The sequence below is a fragment of the Elephas maximus genome, chromosome 27, assembly GCF_024166365.1.
Source record: "Elephas maximus indicus isolate mEleMax1 chromosome 27, mEleMax1 primary haplotype, whole genome shotgun sequence".
In the NCBI taxonomy this organism is placed as follows: domain Eukaryota; kingdom Metazoa; phylum Chordata; class Mammalia; order Proboscidea; family Elephantidae; genus Elephas; species Elephas maximus.
Genome location: NC_064845.1, coordinates 3,872,502 through 3,898,503, shown reverse-complemented (window position 1 = coordinate 3,898,503; position 26,002 = coordinate 3,872,502).

Sequence of the window (26,002 nt, the reverse complement as noted above, 5' to 3'; positions counted from 1 at the left end):
TTTAAATATTTGGATTATGAGCCAATAATTTGCTTTTCTTTAAAATTTAGTGCTTTTGACACAAAGCAGACAGGAATAATATTTTAAACGCATTTTTATGTATGCTGCTTGAGCCTGCATTATTTCTTCCAACATATTCCTACCTTATGTCCTTCTGCAGGGCTTGTTTTAAAATATATAATTACCTCCAGGGACAGGTACTTTCACTAAATGACAGGTTGTAGTGTATAACTACTGAGAAAAAAGGCACTTAAATGAAACATGAGTACAGATCTTAATTTTTCCACCAGAGAAATCATGCTTGGTGTGTACCTGATACTGTGAATATGCCATCTTCAGAAGTCCAGCAGTACAATTTCATATGTGTGGTGGAACACAACACTCACAAATACCCAGCACTGAAATATTTGGTCATGGGTTTAAGCACATTTCTGGTAAGTACTTTTTGGGCCCTAAATACGACTACTACTTTTGCAAAATGTTGGAAACTGAGGTTTCCATTTAGGTAGGACATTGAAAGCAAGACTTACTACTTCTGGAAAAGTTTAAATGGAACCCTGCTTCTCCTTTTCTCTCTATGATAATGGTACCTGCTCTTAACCTATGTACAAGTAGAAATTGGTCATAAAAGTAGAGTATTAAGTAGCGTATAATTTGGTGTCATGTGTAGTTTTTCTGGGAAGTATGATGTGACATTTCCATCACTATAGTTTTCCATTGACCAGCTGCTCTATTTATTTATTTTTCCCTGAGGCTCTGGGATTTGGGTAGTTCTTACTATGCCCTACGCTTAAGTTTAGATAGACCACATCTAAGCTTTCTGCAGGTAAGGATGAGTAAGGCGCATAGATTAATAAAGAATCTAGCGACTGAATCATACAATGGAAAATTATTCAACAAATTTCACTCCCAGGGACATACCCAAGAGAACTGAAAGAAGGAATGCAATCACTGTGCCAATCCATTTGGTTGAGGATCTTCCAGTCTTTTGATGACCCTCTACTTTACCAAGCATGGTGTCCTTCTCCAGGGACTGGTCCTTCCTGATAACATGTTCAAAGTACATGAGTCAAAGTCTTACCATCCTCGCTTCTAAGGAGCATTCTGACTGTAATTCTCCCAATACAGATTTGTTTGTGCTTCTGCCTGTTCATGGTACGTTCAGTATTCTTCACCAACGCCACAATTCAAAAGTGTCAATTCTTCTTCAGTCTTCCTCATTCATTGTCCATCTTTCACATGCACATGAGATGATCGAAAACACTATGGCTTGGGTCAGGTGCTTCTTAGTCCTCACTGGGTACAATGGGTACAGTTGGGTACAATGACTATGTATTCCTTCCATGTTCTTTTGATGCTTCCTGCATGGTTCAATGTTTTACCCAAAGAATCCTTCAAAATTACAACCTGAGGCTTGAATTTTTTCTTCAGTTCTTTCAGCTCAAGGAATGCCAAGCTCGTTCTTCCCTTTTGGTTTTCTAACTCCAGGTTTTTGCATATTTAATTATAATACTTTACTTTGTCCTCTTGAGCTGCCCTTTGAAATCTTCTGTTCAGCTCTTTTACTTCATTTCTTCCATTTGGTTTAGCTTCTCTATGTTCAAGAGCATGTTTCAGAGTCTCTTCTGACATCCATCTTGGTGTTTTCTTTCTTTCTTGTCTTTTTAATGACCTTTTGCTTTCTTCATGTATAATGTCCTTAATGTTATCCCACAACTCATCTGGTCTTCAGTTATTAGTGAAGGAGGTCATTAGAAGAAGGGCCTTGTGGTCATCTTCTAAAAAAATTGGCCAGTGAGAGCTTTATGAACAGCAGCAGAACTTGTCTGACACGTTACTGGAAGATGAGCCCTCGGGTTGGAAGGTACTCAAAATACAGCTGTGGAAGAGCTGCCTCCTTCAAGCAGAGTCAACCTTAACGACGGACTTGGATGGAGTAAAGCTTTCAGGACCTTCATTTGCTGATGTGGCACAACTCAAAAGGAGAAAAAACAGCTGCAAACATCCCTTACCAAGTATATCTCCCTCATAGAACTTGGAGTTTACTTATTAAACTTATTGGCCAAAGAAACTTTTTTTTTTTTTAATTATTTTATTTTTCCAAAGTAACATCTATTAGTATGCCATTCTTAGGAAATATTGCTTTAGAATGAGTGCAGTCTTTTGGACAATTTGAAAATTATTGTCTCAATAGAGGTCATGTGAGCAGGAACAGACACGGTCTCCCCCTTAAGCACAAGGGAAGCTGGTTTTATTTTTACCATATTCGAACAGAGTGAAACTTGTTAAAACCACATTGTGTGGGGTTGCGCTTCAAAAGTGTTTGGTACTGCACTGGGCATGGAATCAAGAAAGAAGTGGGTATGTTAAAAGTAGGATACGGAAAACTATGGTTTTGATATGGGATGTGTAAGGTGGAGCAATGGAATGTACTTATGGAGAAGTAGCAGAGGTCTTTGGAGGCTAACCGAGCAAAGCAGCTTGGATTTTCTCCTCCTGAGAGCAGGAAGTAGGGGGTGTGTGTTCTGATCAGACTTATTTTAGGAAACTGGCTTTAGTTGCTGTGTCCAGGAGAGATGGAATTGGGGAGAAGTTAGAGGCAATCAGATGAGAGGGACGTCATGACATGATAAAGGGATGAAACGTTATAGAGCTGGGGATAGAGGCAAGACTGGATTTGTGGGACATTTTATAGGATCTGACTTCATGGCTGATTGAATATTAAAAACAAGGGAAAATGAAAAATTCAGAATATTTGCAGTGTCCAGCTGAAAAACTGAGTTGATGGCAAAGTTATTATATAATATCAATAAAACAGGAGGCAGATCATGTTTGAAAGTAAAACCTAATTTATAATTATTCTAAATTCAGAAAATCCTCATAGATAAGCTTGATAGATGGCTGGAAATATTGGCTACGGCAGCGCAGAGCTGACATAGAGTTTGAAATCATTTGCATATGCTTGGGAGCTAAAACCAACCAAACAGATAAAATTCCATATTCACCGGCTGCTGCTTCATTCAGTCGGTAATCTTTCCTACAAATACAAAATGATCCTTAAGCAACTACAATAGACCAAATAATTCCACCGTGAGCAAGATACCTAAGCCCTTGCTGTATGTTTCTTATGGTCTGGGAGAACAAAACTACTTAAAATTTCAGCTGTAGAAATGATGGTATAGGCTATAATGTGCCGGACTTGGGTGACCGTGAGTGGGGGTTTGAAAAGGCTTTCCGGATAAAGTGGACAGCTAAGCAGAAGCTGGAAAATAAACAGGCAAGGAGTGTTTCAGGAAGAGAACATGAGCTATGAGGTGTGCAGACAGGAGGAAATACAAAGGAATTTCCATATAAATATAGTAGGGCTTTTTCCCCTCTTCTGTGAATTAAGTGGCAAGATTATCTGCTCAAAATCAGGGACCAGGTGGCTGGGGAGTAGGTTAGGATCTGAAGAGTGTGGACTATGTTTGAAATAATGTATCATGAAAACAGACGGGTATGTATGGATCGATGACAGCCAGTTTGGGAGACATTTATCATGGCACCAATTTGCAGGGTACGTGGTTTTAATGCAGATAAACAGGGATCAAAGAAGAGTCATGGGGTCCAGACCAAGACGGCAGTGTAAGCAGCTGCGAGCTCCTGTCCTTCCATGAAAATACCAAGCGAACCCAAGCAGAAACTGGCAGAAGTAATGGTGTCAGGACTCTGGAAGCCAACCAATCACAGGGTTACAGCAACTTAACATAAACTTATGCTGGATCAAGAAAAAAAGATGACATATAAATGGGAGGAAACCTTTTGGTCTTACCAGGCTCGGTGGGGAGTGATTAACAAGGGATTAGTGCTTACAGCGTTCGAGTTTCTGTTTGGGGAGATGAAAACCTTTTGGATATGGATAGTGGAGATGGTTGGATAACATGAGGAATGTAATTAATGTCACTGAATTTTACACTTAAAAATCATTAAAATGATAATATTAAAACAAAACAAGCAAAAAAAAAAAATAGGAGCTATTAAAGGCCCCAGGAAAGAATGATCACTGAGGTGAAAGGAAGACCTGCACAATAGTTTCCCATAAGCAAAGGGGGCAGTTTTGAAACATAACAGTAGTTGACAACATCCAATGCTTCAGAGAACATGACAGAAGGTGGAAAAACGACAAGGTTTTTAGGACTAGTTTTCCACAACATCAAGCGTGTTTTAGACATTAAAAGAGGACTGATTTTAGCCATAATGTGGATTGATGGACATTTAGAAGAATGGATTGAAGAATGGATGTGATAAAGTGAGTATAGCAAAATGCTGATGGTAGAATCCAGGTGTTAGGTATACAAGTACTCTCTGTAACACTCACGCAACTTTAAAATGTTTGAAAATGCCATAAGGGGTTTGAAAAACAAAAACCAGACACAAAACTAATTAGTGACCTTACTTAGCAAGAACAGAATCTGTTTGTGGTGATGATAAAAAGCTAGATTATGATAAAAAGAAAATGTACACTGAAAAATTCGAGATGTAGGAGGTAGTAAGAAATTTCTCAAGGTGTTTGAGTTTGCAAACAAACAAAAGAACTGGCACTGCACGACTTTTGTGAAGGAGTAGAATCCAGCTTTTTGGGATGTGAGAAGGTCTGCATTTGGGACCACATGGGGAAGAGATGTGCAGAGAGTGCGTGGAAGAATTTTCAGAAGATAAATACGTTAGCTGATGGGAACGGCCCTTTTCCATTTTCCTCCTTATTTTATATCTGAATGTTTCCAATTTTAAAATGTCTCTTTTAAATTTTTTTATTGATAAAATTCCCATAACATAAAATTCACCGCTTTAACCAGCCTGGAGCTTACAGCTCAGTGGGTTACAGTATCTTCACAATGTTGTGCAGCTACCATCGCTGTCTAAATCCAGGATATTTTCATCACGCCCCAAAGAAACCCTGGGCCCATTCACAGTCACTCACCATTACTCCTTCCCCTGGCCCTTCAAAAACACCCAAAAAACTCACTGCAGTCAAGTTGATTCGGACTCAAAGTGACCCTTCACGGCAGGGTAGAACTGCCGCATTGGGTTTCCAAGGCTGTAATCTTTACGGAAGCAGACCCCACAGCTTTCTCCCGCAGAGCAACTGGTAGGTACCAACTGCCGAACTTTTGGTTAGCAGCCAAGCGCTTTAATCACTGCACCACCAGGGATCCTGGCCCCAGTGCTGGGCAGCCATCACCTACTTTCTGCCTCTGTGGAGCTGCATGTTCTAGGAATTTCATATAAATGGAATCAAACAATAAGTGACCTTGACCTGCTCAAATTAGTCAAATTCTGCTTGCTGCAAAAGAAAATTCTATGTGGAGCAATGTCTACATTAATTGAGTTCTCAAATCCAAACATGCTTTAGACTGGTAAATGAAGGCACTAGCCTGCACATGGTACCAGGCTGAGCATGTTTACAGGGGTTATTTTATTTCATCCCCACAACAATCTCTGAGATAGTATCATCCACAGTTTCAAATAAGAAAAACAAACCAAGGAAAGTTATGGAGTTAGCAGAAAAGAAACTTTATAAACTTAAAAAAAAAAAAGCCTTCGTATTTAAATGTACTATGTCACAGTATCCTAAAACAGCTAGATTAAAAAACATCATTCTTTTATTTTCTTCAAAACTTTTTCAGCATTGATACTAATAGAAGCATAATGTCATCTACGTCCATTTTCAGTATTATTTCAAGAAAGGAGGGTGTTTATGTTTGTACCAAATGCAGAACAGTCTCATGACACAGCCTCCTCTTTCTTTCCAAAAGTCAACAATAATTATTCACTAATCAAAGTGGGGAAACCCTGGTGGCGTAGTGGTTAAGTGCTACGGCTGCTAACCAAAGGGTTGGCAGTTCGAATCCACCGGACGTTCCTTGGAAGCTCTGTGGGGCAGTTCTACTCTGTCCTATAGGGTCGCTATGAGTCAGAATCGACTCGACGGCACTGGGTTTGGTTTGGTTTTGGTTTTAATCAAAGTGGTGCAGTGGTTAAGAGCTCAAGCTACTAATCAAAAGGTCGGCAGTTGGAATCCACCAGCTGCTCCTTGGAAACCCCATGGGGCAATTCTACTCTGTTCTATAGGTTCTCTATGAGTCGGAATCAACTTGAGGCAATGGGTTTAATCAAAGTTACTGCTATCCCATCACTGCATTTTATATTTAAAGATCTATGAATTAGTAGATGATAAACATGGTCAGCAAGCATACTATTTCTTTGTTCATGTGTTTGTTTTCTGGTCTACCTCATCAGGGGTTCTCCAGAGGCTGCCCACTGACCTGAGGAAACTGCTCATTTTGTTGAGGTCTATGGGGTAAAGTATGCCGCACATGCTTACTTCAAGAAGCTCTACATTCCTAAGGAATCTATTTTCTGTGACTCTAAGAAATTACCCTAAAAGAATAACAAATGATTTCCATTTAAATTGCCTTAATAACATCTGACCAATGGAAGCCACAGTCGAGAAATCAAATGGCGTGTTGCACTGGGCAAATCTGCTGCAAAAGACTTCTTTAAAGTGTTCAAAAGCAAAGACGTCACTTTGAGGACTATGGTGCTCCTGACCCAAGTCACAGTATTTTTTTTTTTTTTCATATGCATATGAAAGCTGGACAATGAATAAGGAAGACCAAACAAGAATTGATGCCTTTGAAATGTGGCATTGGTGAAGAATGTTAAATGTACCATGGACTGCCAGAAGAACAAGCCTGTCTTGGAAGAAGCACAGCCAGAATGCTCCTTGAAAGTGAGGATGGCAAGACTTTGACTCACATACTTTGGACATGTTATCGGGAGGGACCAGTCCCCGGAGAAGGTCATCACGCTTGGTAAAGCGGAGGGTCAGCGAAAATGAGGAAGACCCCCAATGAGATGGACTGACACAGTGGCTGCAACAGTGGGCTCAGGCATGACAGGGATTGTGAGGATGGCGCAGGGCAGGGCACTGTTTCGTTCAGTTGTACACAGGGTTGCTATGAGTCAAAACTGACTTGAGGGCACCTAACATCTACTAAAATGAGAGTGCTAAAATTTATAAGGGCACTGTGGATCACTGTTGGCATATGTATTCATTTCGGGTTTTTATAGCTATTTTCAATGGTGATTTAGGATGGGCTTTTTTTATAAACCTATGTAGCAATAAAATGTTCTCCTTTTTCAGATCTTCTTTTGCATATTTTATGCATTTTCATCCATAACAGATAACAGAATCCAACAAGGTAAATGAACTTAGAGGCTTTTGTATCAGATATTCTATAAAAAAAAAAAAACAGCATGCATAAATTTTATATATATATATATATAAAATTTATATATATATAAAATTTATGCAGGCTGTTTTCTATTTGACAAAAAGAAAAAAATAAATAACCTAAACAACTTTGCAAATTCTAAGGAAATCTGAATCAGAAGAGGAACAATAATTTAGAATACTGAAAATCAAACTCTCAAAATATAAAGTATTTTGCCATATGTCTTCAGTGACTGGTCCTTATCTAGTAACGTGTATGCTTTAAGTTCAAATCAGCAAACAATATCAGAGTAAACCTTGGAGGAAACAGATAAGTGCACTCCATAAATAACTTAAAAGTTATAAGGGGACATTAAAATAATTTGCAAATCTGAATTAAGCATTATATAAAAACATGCTTCTTGGAAGTAAGATATTTCTTTTTTTATTGCCTCAATCTCTCATTCTATAAAATGTGACCGCAGTAACTCTGTCTCAACTCATCTTTGTGGTGCCATTAGAAAGAAAAAGTTGCAATAAAATGCAATTTTATCGTCATCGTTGTAGTTCAGGTTATTAAATTATAGACATTTTTAAATCTTCATTGCCTACCACACCCTGACCGTCTCCCTCCCTCACCCTCCCCCCAAAAAAGAATAAAAAATGAACCTTGTCTTTCATTTTAAATAATGACAGATCTGATCTAGACATGGCTGGTTGTTTCTTTGTTTTTAATATTCCTGTTGTAGTAGAGAAACCCAAACGCTGTTTCAGAGTGAAACAGAGAGGTTTATTAAGGGTTTAAAATCAGTTTCTACCGGGAGCTACGTGGCCCATGAAAATAGAACCATGGAGTCGGAGACACGATAATCACATAAACACTTTTACGGGGTTTGGACAAAGAATGGGGGCTGCAATGTTCTGGTTGTTTTTCAGGCAATTAGGGACATTAGAGGAAGCTTTCTTAAAGTGGGGCCTTGTTAATGATTGGGGGGTAACATATAGGTGGCCTTCAGTGATTGCTGACTTGTCTCAGATTGCAGGTTACATGCAGGTAGAGGGTACACAGGAGATCACAGGACTATGACAGGTCCTGCTTCTCTGGGAACATGCTCTTAATTAAACTGCTTTCTCAAGCATGTCTTTCTGAAGGGTCCATTGTAAAGGGGATTTTTTGATAATACTGTGTGTCAAGACTCTCTGGGAACAGGATGTGGACATTCCATCTGCTTGACCACAGAGGAGAAGACTTCTGGGAACAGGCTGCGACATCCTGCTTCTGCTTAACCACACAGAAAAATATTTCCTGCAGGGTATATTTTTAAGGATGACTAAAGGTTAAGTACAGGAGAGGAAAACAGCTGTTAGAAAGGCAACTTTAAGATTCAAAATGGATTCCAGACTCATGTCAAGACTCAAGATGGAGTTAAGGCCTCTCTTTCAGGGTGCTTTATTTACACACCAAGTGCCTCAGATTTTAGGCTCCCATACACTGTTTACAGGTTAAGTTCTCTATTTTTGCTGATTACATGAGGCATGTAAATTTATGTTGATTTTCCCATTCACATTAAATGGAAATTTGCCAATTATTATCTTACCTCAGATAAATTGTTATTTTTCTTCTCTTTTTTTAGCAGCAAAGTCTTATTAGTTACAAGTCCACCCTCCTCCCTTCATCCCTTGAGCAAACTTTCTATCAGCAGGGTTGATTGAAGGGTCTTTTTTTTTTTTTTTGGTAACTGAATTTCAGCAAAAAACAGAGGCCTTTCATTGTGCTACCTGAATGTCATGGATATGACTTCTTGATAAATGTAGTTTTATTGATTTCAGTAATTTAGTGAGAGAAACCAAAGCTTCACAAAATATTTCCTGGTAGATATCCCACTAGTTGTTTTACCAACTGAAAACTGATTGTGGGTTTTCTTTTTTTGGATAATCTTTTTTGAAGTAGTATACAACTATTTTAAGAGTAGAGCTCTATCTTCAGAAAACTAAATTTCAGAGCTTATTTTAGAAAGTCAGTAACGTGGCACACATGAGCAGACAAATCTTTTTAACTTTTTATAAACCCATAAAATTTGGACTAGTAACCATGAAAATCATTAACATGTTAAACATGTATAAAGCATTAAATGTATTAAAATATTGAGTTTCAGGTCTTAAGTGCAAGTATGATATCTAGATATCTAGAGAGGAGAAATATGTTACAGTAGAATAATTTCTAAGATTTGAAGGCATTTGAATAAATTGTGCTCTGACTTTGATCTCTTACTCATAATAGTAAAATCATAAAATTTTCCTTCAAGGGAAGACAGAACCATAATAGAAGTAGAAATTGCTAAGTCAATTTTCAGCAGCCAATATAATTCATTTGTTATTTTTCTCTTTCAGAGTAATAAAAAGTAACTTTCCATAACTGCTTTATTTTATTCTCTTTTAGATTCATGAGTTTCAGTCAATGTACCAAGCTCTATTTAAATTATTGCTCTTACATCTGATTTTTAAATTGTGTTTTTACAATAGGACCTCAAACTTTTATAGAACTTTATAGATTTAGATGCAATTTGACATCTAATTATTTCATTTAAATCACACAGCATTCCTGTGATAAACTTAGTCACAACTTTGTTAATTCTATTTAAAAAAATGAGTTCTTTAAATGTGAACATTGTTTGATCTTGTAAAACATGATCCAGAACTGAACTGAATGAAAGGGACCAGGGTCCGAACTTAGAGTTAGACGGGGATGGGACTGATACTGAGGCCATAAGGCTAGCTGTTTAGGCAGAACAAGGCAGTAAGAGATGAAGTGACAGAGAGAAGGTGAGCTGTGAAGTAATCGGTGGAGCCATGTGGCCCCAGTTGTAACACTAGGATAGCCTAACAACTGATCATGTAGAACACATGAGGAGGCACCTGTAAAGATGTGGACAAGAGGCTCCTTGTCAGAGAGATAGCTGGGAACAGTGACACAGCCATGGAATCAGGATTTCGTACTCCAAATTACTCCATTCCTGGAGACAAAAGATCCAAGAACTGTGGTGCTCTGAAAATAGATAATTTAGTCCTGATGACTGATTTCCTGCAACTGGTATAGAGGGCCTTCCAGTGGAATTGCTGCAATGGATGTTAATGGTCTACCTGTCTTCAGGCTTCTGTCCTTCAGATCCAATCTCCTTGTTGCAGAAGGAAGGATCTCTCTCAAATGTGAACTGGATTGTCTGAAAACCTTCAATGGTTCCTCAGGAGCCAGTGCACTGCGGATAAAATCTACCCTCTTTAACACATTGCCTACAAAATCTGGATTCTGCCTACCTTTCTCATTTTCTTCCATTATTTTCTAGTATTATTTGCACAATTTCATGTTTTAGGGCTTTTGTGTAATTTATTCCTTTGCCTAGAAAGCCCTTTGCCTACCTTTCTTTGTAGGAATCCCTCTATCTTCTGTCCTAAGATCTTATATATTTTTTATTTATTCAACAAAGAGTTATGGAACACCCACTGGAATCACTGAACTAGAATATAAGGATACAAAGATAAATAAACAAAACCTCTGAGTTATAGAAGCTGACAAGGAGCATCAAAACTTTAACTGAGGTGCTTAGCATGACTAACATGGCTGATGGTTAATTTAGCCCAAGCTCCATTTTGTTGTTTTTTTCTCTCCCCACTACATAACTCACAACTACAAATTTACTTACTGCTTACATGCTTCCCAGAGAAACCCATTGTAAGCTCTATTTTTTAAATTGAATGTTAGCCTGTTCTAAGTCTTCCTTTCTGCCTTCCTAAGAGTAAAACCTGTGATTTAGAGCCTTATGTGAAACTTTAGTCACCCTCGGCAAACAATAAAAAAAAAATTTTTTTTTTTTTTTAGAAGGGGCTAAAATGTAGTTTGTCAAGAAATGTTTGTCAAGATAGTCTCAGGAGACAGTTTGTGCTACGGCCTCAGGAAGAATGTACACACAGATATTTCACAAAACCACTTACCAGATTGACTCCAGAAAGTCTATGTTAGAAGATGGATTAGCTAACTTCGTAAAAGTTTAACCTACTATTGTCTTACAACTGTGTGTAATCCCAGGCCCCCAAAATGGTGGTCCTATACTCTCTCTCCCACTTTTTTGTATAAAAGCTCACCTGTCCCTCAGAATGTTGGAACACTGGGTACTTTGATCTCTACCCTGAGTTTCCCATTTCAAACTGAATCTCTCACCCTCAATAAAACTCTTTGTTTTCACTTTTACAGAGCGGCCTGTTTTACTCTTTGACAAAGCTCACAGCAGACATAGCTGAGCCATTAGAATTCAATGCAACAGTCAGTATTGTTGTTAAAGGACAGCTTTAAAAAGAAAGTATAATCATGACTCTTAGTCAGATTATATATAAGGTAGGACTTTAACCAAAAGGTCAAAGTTAATGAAACCAACACTGGGACAAACCCAGATCATGTGCCTTCTGGTGTGACACACTGAGAACACAGCATTGCTTCTGGTGTATTTCCAACAGAAATGTATACCCCAAATCCAGCCATGAGAAAACACAAGATGAACTCAAATTAAGGGATGTTCTACAAAATAGGAGTTCCTGGGGAGTACAAATGGCTAACCCACTTGGCTGCTGACTGAAAGGTTGGAGGTTCAAGTTTACCCAGAGGAACCTCAAAAGAAAGGTCTGGTAATCTCCTTCCAAATTATTAGCCATTGAAAACCCTGTAGAGCACAGTCCTACATCGACATACATGGAGTCACCAAGAGTCACAATCAACTTGAGGGCACCTGTTTTTTTTTTTTTTTTTTCTACACAATAACTTCAAAAACACAAAGCTCAAGAAAGACAAAGAAAGGTTTCTGGATTAAGCAAGATGAAAGAAACATGAAAACCAAATGCAATGTACAATCTTGGATTGAGTCCTGATCCAGAAAAAATATATAACTACAAAAGATGATATTGGTACGATTGATGAAATTTGACTATGGACTGTGGATTAGGTACTAGTATTGCATCAATGTAAAAACTTCTGATTTTGATCATTGTCCTGTGGTTAAATAAGCGAATGCCCTTGTTCTTACGGACTGCACACTGGAGTATGTAGGGGCACAAGGGGAGATGTCTCCAACATAATCTCAGATGGTTCATAAAACTGAGAGAAAGGGCACTCAAATGAGCAACTGGGATAAAATGTAAACAATTTCCAAAGCTGCGTAAAGGGTATACAGGAATTCATTACACTATTCTTGAAAGTTTTCTATAAATTTGAAATTGCTATACCTGAAAGGAGATAGTTCCCTGTGGGGGGGAAAAAAAGGCTTTGAAATGGAAAGAATATGAAACACAGAAGCAAAGTAGAAACTAGCATTTCTTTGTTACCAATACGATATAACCTTCTGCAGTGTAGCTATGACCAAAAAAATTATTTAAAACACTGCTAAAGGTAAGAAGGGCATCTTAAACTTTAAAATTTGGCCCTCACATTTGTAATTTCACAGGAAACCTAGAAGTTCCTTAAGAGTAGCAATTTTTCTCAGGCTTCTGAAGGTCTCCATTGCTCAGAATTTTCATTTAGATGAACACTAGATAAAACCCAAATCATCTGTGTACTGTTTGGGGAAGCCTTGTCTGTACCTTTGTAAATATGTGCACTCATTTGGACCTAGAAGGATGGCTAGGAGCAGATCTGAAGGTAGCCCAGCAAAGCAGTGTTCTGAGAGGGAATAGTCAGTAGGCCCCTTCCACAAATCAATGTTTTGGTGTTACAGTTCTTCTCTTTATATCCTAGGGTCTTTACCCTGTGGGGCGGTTCTATTCTGTCCTATAGGGTTGCTATGAGTTGGAATCGACTCAACAGCAATGGGTTGGTTTGATTTTGGTTACAATTTTGTAATAATTGACTTTTCTTTTAAAGTGAAAATGGACTAAGAGTAGGAAGCACTACTTACTACAGGCACACACACACACAATGCATTGCTTCATCTAAACCTTACAAGAATGCTGAGAACAAAACTTCTAGAGCTAATAGAGGAATTTAGCAAAGTTGCAGGGTACGAGGTCAACAAACAAAAATCAGTTGGGTTCCTATACACTAGCAATGAGAAATCCGAAACGGAATTTAGGAAAACAATTCCATTTACAATAGCATCTAAAAGAATAAAATAAAAATAAAAAAATACATAGGAATAAATCTAACCAAGGGCTTATACAATGAAAATTATGAAACATTGCTGAAAGAGATTAAAGAAAACTTAAATAAGTGGAAAGATGTTCCATATTCACAGATTGGAAGACTTAGTATTGTTAAGATGTCAGTACGATCCAAAGTAATCTGTAGATTCAATGCGATCCTGATAAAAATTCCAACAGCCTTCTTTAACAGAAATGGAAAAACCAATTCTCAATTTTATGTGGACTAGCAAGAGACCCTGAACAGCTAAAGCAATGCTGAAAGAGAAGATCAAAGTAGGGGACTCACACTTCCTGATTTTAAAACATATTATACAGCTACAGAAATCAAAACAGCCTGGTACTGGTGTAACAACAGACACATAGACCAATTGGATAGAATTGAGAGTCCAAAAATAAACCCAGATGTCTATGGTCAACTGATTTTTAACAAGGGTGCTAAGTCCATTCAATGGGGGAAGAAGAGTCTCTTCAATAAATGATGCTGGGAAAACTGGATTTCCACAGACAGAAAAACGAAACAGGATCCATGCCTCACACCATACACAAAAACAAATTCAAAATGGATTAAGGACCTAAATGTGCAAACTAAAACCATAAAATTCTTAGAAGAAAATGTAGTGGAAATGCTGCCAGGCCTAGCTTTTAACAATGTATATTATATCTAATATAATAACAAAAGCACAAATGGCAAAAGGCTAAATAAATAAATGAGGCCCCATAAAAATTAAAAAATTTTCTTCATCGAAAGACTTTACCAAAAAAGCAAGAAGACAAGCTAACAACTGGCAGAATATCTTCAGAAACCATACATCTGATAAGAATCTGATAAGCAAGATCTATCCAAAACTTCGACAACATAACAACAAAAAGACAGATAACACAATCATAAAATAGGAAAAGGACTTGAATAGACACTTCACTAAAGAGGACTCCTGAATGGCCATCAAACACATGACAAGATGTTCAACGTCATTAGTCATCAGAGAGATGCAAATCAAAACCACAATGAGAAATCAATTCATTCCCACTAGGATGACTCAGATTAAAAAACAAAGAAAACAACAAATGTTGGCCAGGATGTGGGGAAATCGAAACTCTTATCCATTGCTGGTGGGAATGCAAAATGGTACAGCTGTTGTGGAAAACCAGGAGAAAAATGTTGCAGTGTGTTTCTGTATATATTTACAGCCTTGGAAACCCTATGGGGTGGCTATGAGTCAGAATTGACTCAACAGCAGTGGGTGGGTTGTGGAAAACAGTGTGGCAGTTCCTCAAAAAACCTAAAAATAGAACTGCCATATGACTTAGCAATTCCACTACTAGGTATAAACCCACAAAACTTGAAAGCAGAGACTCAGACAGAGACCTCTATACCGGTGTTCATTGCAGCACTATTCACAATTGCCAAAAGGTGGAAATAACCTAAATGCCCATCAGCAGACGAATGGATAAACAAAATGTGGTATATACGTACAATGCAATACTACCCAGCCCGTAGGAGAAATGAAGTCTTGGTTTGGAGCTTCAGTATTGATGGAGCTTGGAGACGTTATGCTGAGTGAAATAAGCCAATCACAAAAGGACAAAGATTGTATGACTTTTCTTATATAAAAAGAAAAGAAAAGAAAAGAAAAGGCAAATGTATAGAAACCAGTTTATTAGTGATTACCAGGAAGGAGAGGGAAAAAGAGGGTTAACACTGATGGAAAAATAACGCCGATTAAGTGTAGAATTACACAGCTAATTATTGTAATTGCTGTCAATAAGCTGTAAGCCTATAAAAAGTTGAATTGGCAAAGGTTATGTGATAGATACATTAACAAAAATGACAAAAAAAAAAAAGTGGCTGCTTATATACAACCAAACACTTCATGGAATTTTGTTCCTTGGTTTGGAGGTTTAGCCTAATGGTTTCATGGGACATTCCAGATAATTGGCCTACTACTGTGATTACTGCTTCTGTTCTACCTCCTAGTTTGTTTCGTAGTCTGGAGTCTTAAAATCTTGCAAGCGACCATCCAAGGCACAACACTTGGTTTCTATTTATCTGGAGTAACAGAGGAAGAAGGAGAGTAGGAATATGAAGAGGATATGGAATGTGTGGCTAATTGCCTCCATGAACAACTGTCTCCTTTGCCCTGAGACCAGAACTTAATAGCACCCAGCTACCATTACTGAACATTTTGATCAAAGATTCTATAGAAGAATCCTGATCAAAGGGGGAAAATGCAGAACAGAATTTCAAATTCTCACAGACCCCCAATTTTCTGGAGCCTTGGAAGCTGGATCAACCCTAAAAACCATGGCCCTAAAATAATCTTTAATCCTTAAACCAAAAATATCCCCTGAAGTCTTCTTAAAACCAAATAGTTTAGCTTAGCTAGTAAAAAAATGTCTGCTTTGAATATTATGCTCTTTTTAGATCTATCTATATGGGATCAAAGTGACAACAACTGGAAAGATTAGTTAGGAACCCTAGGAGATAATGAGTTTAGGTTGATGGGGGAGGAACAACTCAGAAAAGGAGGGTGAGAATGGTTATACAAGTCAAAGAATGTAATCATGTCACTGAATTGTAGAAACGGTTGAATTGGTATATGCTTTGCTATGTATATTCTCAACAACAACAAAATTAGAAGAAAAAAAACAGAATGTTGAGAAGAAATTGTTTTCCTCTTATTTTACAGATAAGAAAACTGAGGTCCTGGGTGGTTCAGTGACTTTGCAATAATCACACAGAAGAGAAATGTGACCCCAGAACGCCTGCCCTTCCTGCCACATTGCCCTGCCTCTGTATGGAGATGGGCTGCTTTTGGAGAGTGAATTGGGTTCAATCAGCCTCAGCAGCACCTCTTTATTGGGAAGTTAGTTGTAGGACAAGGAGAAGGTGTTAGGAGCAGGGCACGTGGGCGCTAGAAGGGCTGGAAGTGGTAACTGAAGGGAACCAAAGACACAGGTCAATCCTCCCTTGTGTTTTTGCTTCATCGGCCATCTTGGTTTTCTTCCCACCCACTTTGAATTTCTTAATCACTCAGTTGCCCATTTCTTTTGTTTCCATGCTTTACAATACTACTATGTGTATGAGAATCAGGATGAAAATCTTTGTTCCTAGTAAATATACACTGGAAGCTACCCAGGTGGGAAACAACCCTACCAAAGCAGCTATGAGAACTGCCCACAGAGAATGGCCCGGAGAGGGTGCCAGTTCCAAGTTCTCTGGGTTTGTCTTTGAAAGTTAGAATTAAGGAATGTCTCTTTTCACATACCCACACTCATACACCCCCATACCCACCCACACCTAACAAACACACACATACACTAAAATAACATAAAGAAGTTGAAAGAACCCAAACTCTGGAGTAATATAAAAACTAATCTGAATCTTGGTTTCTTCACTCATAATTGTGTGGGCCTGTGGAAATGACTCCCACTTTAAGAACTTTAGTCAGGGGTTAAGAAATGAGAAATTAGGGATGTCGCCACCTCCTTGGAAGGATAATGTTTCCGGCTCCTCTTTTGTCAAAAGAAAATGAAACTGTCATCCCTGCTTATGTCAAGATTTATTGTGAGACTCAAATCAAATAATAAATATTAAAGTGCCGAGGGTACTATTAAATCCATACATTGTTTTCTAAGCAGTATTTTTTCCATCATCGATGAGCCCACTTGATACAAACAAGGGCCTCAACCTCTGCAAGATAAAAAAAGAATTCTCAGTTGCTGTGTGGAATATAATAATTCCCCCATTAGACTGATATCCACAGGCAGGAACCACATCCAGCACATCCTAGGCATTCAACAGGTAATAAATACGCCTGGACAGAGGACTGGAAGTGGAGGCCAACACATCCCGCCATACTTGTTTTCGTTCCTAAAAGTCAAGTCAAAGACTCTGTCTTACTCATCGTGAAAATACGTGGCATCTGGCACAGCACAGCTGATGTCCAATACATTATCAATTTTTTCTATTTTTACCCTCCCCCCAAATTTGTATTTAACTACCAAAACATTTCACTCTACAAATACCTTTTTGTTTTCCAAATAGTGGATTATTTCTTCAGAAAGTGCTTATTTAATGATCCGTTCCCTCCCAAGAATATATTGACTACTTCTTGGCCTAATTATTTACTGGTAGATGGAAAGGAAGAGAAGCTCCATGCAAAGCAAATGGCAGGCCATACCCACATTTACCGGGGTGAGAGTCTAACGGTGCTGACAGATTATACACTTAATGTCATTTTATGGTACTATCCTTGTTATCATGGGAGAGAGACCTGGCAGTCTACTTCTATAAGGATTGCGGCCTGGAAAACCCTATGGGGCAGTTCTGCTAGTCACATGGGATTGCTAAGAGTCAGAAGGCACCCCAAAACAACAATACGCTTGTCATAATGAATATTGGTTGCTCAATGGAGTAACTTTAAAGGAAATTTTTTCTTCTGTAAAAACACTGGACTTAGAAAAAGGAATTGAAGTTCTATTCATTTATACTCCACATCAAATGTAGGAAATGGCCCTGAAATTCTGAAAGAAATATGAAATCGCTGTGCTGTCTAGGTTCCTATGAATAAAACAGGCGAGGAGAAGAAGAAAATTTCATTTTAACACTGAGAGTAATTTTTACCTCTCCTTCCCTGAAAAACATACATGAAATGTCACGTGTTGTCATGGAAACAGTAAAATAAGAAAGCTGTTAGTTAAGACCAAATTCTTGAAGTTAGATGCAAGAATTGTCAAATACAGGCTGTTTTTATTTTCTTTTCAGGGTAGAATAAGACTGATAAGGATTTGGTGCACAGCCATCTTTGTAAATAATTTGAATCTTCCCTCAGTTTGTGTTGTGTTGTGTGTGTGTGTGTGTGTGTAACTTTGATTTTCTTCTGTTTTCCTTCCTAGAGCTTATAGGAGGCACCCAGAGAGTATACATAATGCCACGGGTAAAAATGCTAATAACACAAATTTTAAAATGTAAAGATCATTTAAAATAATTTAATATAAACCGAAGAATTGTCCAAATACACGCACGCTCACAACACAAAATACTTGAAGCAATGGTTATAATGTGACTGTGATGAGTTTAGGATGAGACACAATCCTGAGTGTGAGTCCTGGTTCTTCCATTTAGTCACGGTTTGACCTGAGACAACATACCTAACTCCTTGCTGTTTTCTAATACACAAAATGAAACTGATAATAACTGACTCAGAGGTTTCTGGGGGAATTACTGAATGAATAGTAAATAATATAGACATGCAAGCATAAATATTAGCCATTATTCTCTTCTTCCAATTATTCACAGTAATAGATGAGAGCAGAGACTGGATAGCTGTAATTCTCTAAGCCCTTCTATTGATTTTCAGCCTTGTGGTTGTGTGTTTGCCATTGTATTGACAGTGGTTCCCCTCACAAACCTAGAACTCTTTGTCTGACCTTCAAGGATCTCCATAACCTACCCAGATACCACCCGCTCCCCCGCCTAATCTTGAATTGCATGCTACTAGCCCTGGTGGTGCAGTGGTTGAGAGCTGAGGTTGCTAGCCAACAGGTCAGCAGCTCGAATCCACCAGCTGTTCCTTGGAAAACCTACGGGGCAGTTCTACTCTGTCCTATAGGTTCACTGTAAGTTGGAATTGACTCAACAGCAACTTTTTTTTTTTTTTTTTTGATTCAACACAGAGACAGCATTAAAGGTGAAAGATAGTTGAGTAGCCTTATTTCATAGACAGAGAGCTGATTCAGGAATGAAAAGCACTTGTTCGAAGATACTACTGTTAATGAGGGGCAGAGACCAAGCTCCCAACTTCAAATTCAGGGCTTCAGACCTTGTTTCTCATAAATCTCTGACCTGTTAAGAGAAGGAATGTACTTCCTCTCCTATACACTGTGGTGATTTCCATTGCTTTCTCCGTTTTAAGTAGACCAGTTCTTTTTAAACTTTGATACCAATGTAGTGCAAGAAATTATCCCAAGGGTTATTATAGAAGCAGGAATATTTTTAAGGAATCAGCTTCTAGATCCTCAATGTCCATATCTTCTTTCCCTAAAATTGATCTTCCTATAAACCTGTCTTTTCTTGCACTTTACAAAAGAAATGTATACCCCTCACCCATCCCACCACTTAAAACACAGTGGCTACAACAGTGAGCTCAAACATAGCAATGGTTGTTGAGGATGATTCAGGACCACGCAGCATTTCATCCTTAAATCAGTTCTGACGTAAGTAGAATACCTCATTTTTTTTGGGGGGGGGGTTGGAAACCCTACATATGAGAATGATTTCATCAGCAAATTACACACAGCACATTGTATGTAGTACATATTACTAATGATAAGTGTGTGCTTTAGAAGTGAGGAGGTAGTGAGACTCCATCTTATGTACTTTGGACATGTTACCAGGAGGGACCAGTCCCTGGAAAGGGACATCATGCCTGGTAAGGTAGAGGGTCAGTGAAAAAGAGGAAGACCCTGGATGAGACTGATTGACACGGTGGCTGCAACAATTGGCTCAAACATAGCAACAATTGTGAGGATGATGCAGGACCAGGTAGTGTTTCTGTTGTACATAGGGTCGCTATGAGTTGGAACCCATTCAACAGCACCTAACAACAACAAAGATGTTTAAAAAAAAAAAAAAAAAAAGACAATCTTAAGTGCAGTTGGTTGTAACTCAAATGCACCTTAAGTCAGAGCATCACCTGTATAAGATAATATCTCTGCTTCTTTTAAATGCAGTTGTAGTCCAGGACTACCAAATTTTCCAAGGTACAGTGCCTAAAACTCATGTAACCCATGTATAATGCAGACCTTGGTGCTGTACCGAGATTCTCCTCTCATCAGGTGAAAACACACATACCCAAAATGCAGAGGGATCACAGCAGTCTCTCTCTTTCTCTCTCTATGCCTGTCTTTCCCTCTCTCTTGTTCATGCACTTAAAAAAAAAAAAATCCAACTCTACAACTTAATCAAGAGACATAACTAAGAAAAGTGGCCCATAAAGTTTAAGTATAATTCATCCTTTTGAGAAAATCAGATGGAATTTATATTGTTGTTGTTGTTGTTGCTGTTGTTGCTGGGTGCCACCATCGAGCTGGTTCTGACTCAAAGTGACCCTATGCACAACAGAACAGGACATTACCCAGTCCTGCACCATCAGCAATGATATCTCTGGTTCCACGTACTCTTCTAAATTCAGCCTGAATTTCTGGCAGTTCTTGTCGATATACTGCTGCAGCCACTTTTGAATGATCTTCAGCAGAATTTTGTTTGCATGTGATACTAATGGTATTGTTCGATAATTTCCTCAATTCGGTTGGCTCACCTTTCTTGGGAATAGGCATAAATATGGATCTCTTCCAGTCAGTTGGCCAGGTAGCTGTCTTCCAAATTTCTTGGCATAGATAAGTGAGCACTTCCGGCGCTGTGTCTATTTGTTGAAACATCTCAATTGATACTCTGTCAATTCCCGGAGCCTTGTTTTTCCCCAATGCCTTCAGTGCAGCTTGGACTTCTTCCTTCAGTACCACTGGTTCCTGATCATACGCTACCTCTTGAAATGGTTGAACATTAATGAATTTACATTAGATAGTCATTTTAATAAGCTTGAGAGTGCCGTTGTGATGATGTAAGAAAGTATCACAAATATTTAGAGATGAAGACTGAGTGTCTTCATTATGTCTGGGACTCTTTTTTCCAAATACTTCTATAAAGAAACAAATAAAACAAAACAAGAAGAGTAGATGAAGCAAGTGTGGCAAAATCTTCATAAGTGTTGAAACTGAGGGTGAGCATATAGGGATTCATTTTATTATTCTATTTGTACAAATATTTGAAATTCGTAAAATTGTTTTCCATTCACCTTGGAAGAGATAAAACCCTTCAAAGTACAAAAGCAATGGAAGAAACGAAAGAAGTTATCAAAGAGTTAAACACCCCTAAACCTAATTTAAACCTATTAGCTATCCACGGGTTCACCAATAATGTACTTCAAACTTTCAAAACCAGTTTTCAAAGGTCAGGATCAGTGCCAGAAGTCCCATCATCCCCCACGCTCCAACTACGAAAGTGTCATAATTTGGAAAACAGTGCTGCAGAAGAATGGTTATCACAAACCATAGTGCTGCTGGCGTGTGAGTATGAGGTGAAGGAAGCAGCCCAGGATGGAACCCCAGGTAAGCTTTGATCATGATCCTTTCCACAGACAGGGCAGAACCCAGACTGGCAGTGTACAAAGTGAGAAGAGGAGGCGATTCACACCAACATCACACAAGAGCATTAGAATCCAACCCTCAGCGCTTAGGCCCTGAGGTCCTTAGAGTTTATATTTAGGTCCCACATTCCCTGGGGGCCACCATGGCATTGACTTCTGTTTAACACCCAGGCTTTTATGTTTTTGTTTGTTTCCAGAATGAGGCTATATCCATCCTTGGTGGTGTGCACAAACTACAAAATCTCCTCCTTGTAATAAAGTAATAAAAGGGATTGTTTCAACTTCTAAAACATTTAAATATTGGACAGAAAATAATAATTCCCAGATTGAATATTACCTGATAGATCCTGATTTCTCGAGATGTGTTTTTATGTTCATTATTTAAAAGTATTTTACTAATCCTAAAACCACTGAGCTGTTAAAAAGAAATCATTGTAAATGGTACCAACATCTTTTACTGTCTAATAAAAAGGAGAGACATCTCCCGAGTAGGGTAGCTCATTGGAATTCATAGACACTGAAGAACAATCTATGTGCCAGCAGGAATAAATGATCAGATCAGACTCACTCCTGTTCTTCTGGGGATGAGGGATAAATATGAATACACAGAATCTCAGAGAAAGTAAAATAGCAGATTATGAAAAAGACAGAAAAGAAAGAATGTAAATGCTGAAGGTTTTATTGACATTATAATTTGCTTTTTTATGGAAATCTTCATGGAAATAGTGTGGCTTGATGCCCTTAACCTTTTTGGTAACGTAGAACAATTTGGCTCTGTATCTAAGCTGATAGACCCCTTCTCAGAGTAAAGTTGTAAAATACATAAAATAAAATACATAGGATTACCAAAGAAAAACAAATTACAGTGAAATACAGTTATCAAAATACTAAAACAAATTTGTGAAGTAGCACTAGATGACTAAGACAGACCTGGAAACCCAACTCTGCTCTGCTGCAGGCCTTGTGTTGGTCAGTCTAGGGGGCAGGGGACAGAAGCAGTGCTTTGTTTTTTTTTAATTAGAGCATTTTTAGTATTAAAAAGAAAAGGAGCCTTGGTGGCACAGTGGTTAAAAAGACAGATTTTTTTTTTTTTAAACCATTTACCAAAAGTAGCGCATGCTCATTAAAAAAAATGTAAATCATTTCTCAAAGATTAGGGGACTTCTCATCCACACACCGAGCCACTTGTACACCTACCAGTGAGGTAGGAACAGGGCTGCCCGGGACACCAGACTTTAGCTGGGAAATGTGGTGGGTTTCAGGAAGGATACAGGCCCTGGAATGGTGTGCTAAAGTTTGAGTATATTTTTGTGGGGAGCACTCATGCAGCTCTATGACCCTTTTTTACAGTTATCAAAATACTAAAAGAAATTTGTGAAGTTGTAATATAGGTGTCTTTTATTGATGCATGAAATGAGACCTAATAACAGATGTAATAATTACGAATGATGTTGAATATAAACACTATTTTGAGGTATCTTTAACACCTGCAGTGAGGTATGGGGATATACGCCATTTCTATTCGTGACAGTGTCACAGATGCTGTGCTAATATTACTATGGTTTGATGCTTACATTCTCATTGGAAGAAATGGCAAATATCAGTTAGAAGTCCGTGAAAATAAAGATGCATTTTTTTTTCCATCTAAACTCAAAGATCTCCTGAATTTTATTTCATGTAGGGTGTTCTCTTACCCTGTATGGTTTAGCAAAAACATTTTGTACATTATTTATCTATAGATTTTCATTTCAGTTATTTACTTGAGCATTATCGAGGGCCTAATTAGCGCCTTAAACTAACTTTGAGGCTTAGAATTGCATGGTAAATAACATGGCCCTATTTTAAAGAAGCTTATGTTCTAGTAGAGGAAGGGGAATTTTATAAATTGCTTTACTTATACATTGTTATTGTTGTTGTTAGGTGCCGTCGAGTTGGTTCCGACTCATTGAGACCCTGTGTACAACAGAACAAAACACTGCCTGGTCCTGCACCATCCTCACTATTGTTGTTATGCTTGAGGCCACTGTTGCAGCCGCTGTGTCAATCCGTATTGCTAAGGGTCTTCCTCTTTTTCCATGGCTCTCTACTATACTGAGCATGATATCCTTCTCCAGGGACTGATCCCTCCTGAAAACATGTCCAAAGTATGTGAGACATAGTCTCACCATCCTTGCTTCTAAGGAGCACTCTGGTTGTACTTCCTCCAAGACAGATTTGTTCGTTCTTTTGGCAGTCCATGGTATAGTCAATATTCTTCGCCAACACCACAATTTGAGGACGTCAATTCTTCTCATGTCTTCCTTATTCATCGTCCACCTTTCGCAGGCATATGAGCCAACTGAAAACATCACTGCTTGGGCCAGGTGAACCTTAGTCTTCAAGATGACATTGTTGCTTTTCAATACCTTAAAGAGGTCCTTTGCAGCAGATTTGCCCAATGCAATGCGTCCTTTGATTTCTTGACTGCTGCTTCCATGGTTGTTGATTGTGGATTCAAGTAAAGTGAAATCCTTGACAACTTCAATCTTTTCTCTGTTAATCATGATGTTGTTTATTGGTCCAGTTGTGAGGATTTTTGTTTTCTTTATGTTGAGGTGTAATCCATACTGAAGGCTGTGGTCTTTGATCTTCATCGGTAAGCACTTCAAGTCCTCTTCACTTTCAGCAAACAAGGCTGTGTCGTCTGCATATCACAGGTTATTAATGAATCTTCCTCCAACCTTGATGCCCCATTCTTCTTCATATAGTCCATCTTCTCAGATTATTTGTTCAGCATACAGATTGAATAAGTATGGTAAAGTGATACAACCCCAATGCATATCTTTCCTGACTTCAGACGCACAGTATCCTCTTGTTCTGTTTGAACGACTGCCTCTTGATCCATATACAGGTTCCTCATAAGCACACTTAGGTGTTCTGGAATTCCCATTCTTTGCAATTTTATTCATAATTTATGATGATCCATACAGTCCAATACATTTGCATAGTCAATAAAACACAGGTAAACATCTTTCTGGTATTCTCTGCTTTCAGCCAGAATTCACCTGACATCAGCAATGATACCCCTGGTTCCATGTCCTCTTCTGAATCTGGCTTGAATTTCTGGCAGTTCCCTGTTGATACATCACTTCAGTCACTTTTGAATGATCTTCAACAAAATTTTCTTGCGTTATGATATTAACAATATTGTTCGATAATTTCTGAATTCGGATGGATCACCTTTCTTAGGAATAGGCATAAATATGGATCTCTTCCACTCAGTTGGCCAGGTAGCTCTCTTCCAAATTTCTTGGCATAGATGAGTGAACACTTCCAGTGCTGCATCTGTTTGTTGAAACATCTCAATTGGTATTCTGTCGATTCCTGGAGCCTTGTTTTTTGCCAATGCCTTCAGTACAGCTTGGACTTCTTCCTTCAGTATTATCAGTTCCTGATCATACGCTACCTCCTGAAATGGTTGAATGTCAACCAATTTTTTTTGTATAGTGACTCCTCTGTGTATTCCTTCCACTTCAACATTAGAGATGTTCTAAAGAAAAAAAATGTCCAGTACAGAAAAAGCACAAAGGAGGGGAAGGTCACATAAACATAGGTGGTGTCCTCAGGCATATTTGTGGGTGATGGTAGGAAAGAATTATCCAGGCAAAGGGAACTTCATTGCTAAAAATACTGAGATACAAAAACAGTTCTAAAAGAGTGGTCATTTTATATGGCTTAAGATTTTGTGTGAATATCTCTTACCAAAATTATATCGAATTTAATACCTATGGAGATGCTTAAACATAGTCAACTTCATCATGAAAACTCTGTCTACCCAAAGACTTCTTTAAACATGAGTCTATCCCACTGGAATATAAACTTTTTGCATAACATATTTGTTGAATGAATGAATGGATGAATGAGCAGGTATACTTAAACTGTCTGATGACCCTGGTAATACCTGCCAGTTTTTACAAGAGACTCCAGGTGGCAGAAATTTAGTCCAAGAATGGCTATTAACTCTGGGCAAAACTCAGATGATGAAATGCATAATAGCTTTTGTTATCTAGACTCTTACTGTCTGAGTTCATTAAAATCAAAGGGGTTTTGTGAGGAGATCAGACTGGGAAATATTTTTAGCCCTTTTGGCCCAGAAAAAAATAATTGTTTATTGAACTGGTTTATGAAATTGAATTTGAAAAAGACAGTAACAAATACTTTTCTCTCAGCGAGAAAAAAAAAAGTAATAATAAAAAGAGGTTTTTCCAGGCTAAGTCACCTCTCTATAAAGATTTCTACCCCCCACTTTCCAAAATTAGCAAAAGGATTTCAGTCGTGAAAGTGATTAAATAGTTACATATTATTTGCCTTTCTATTT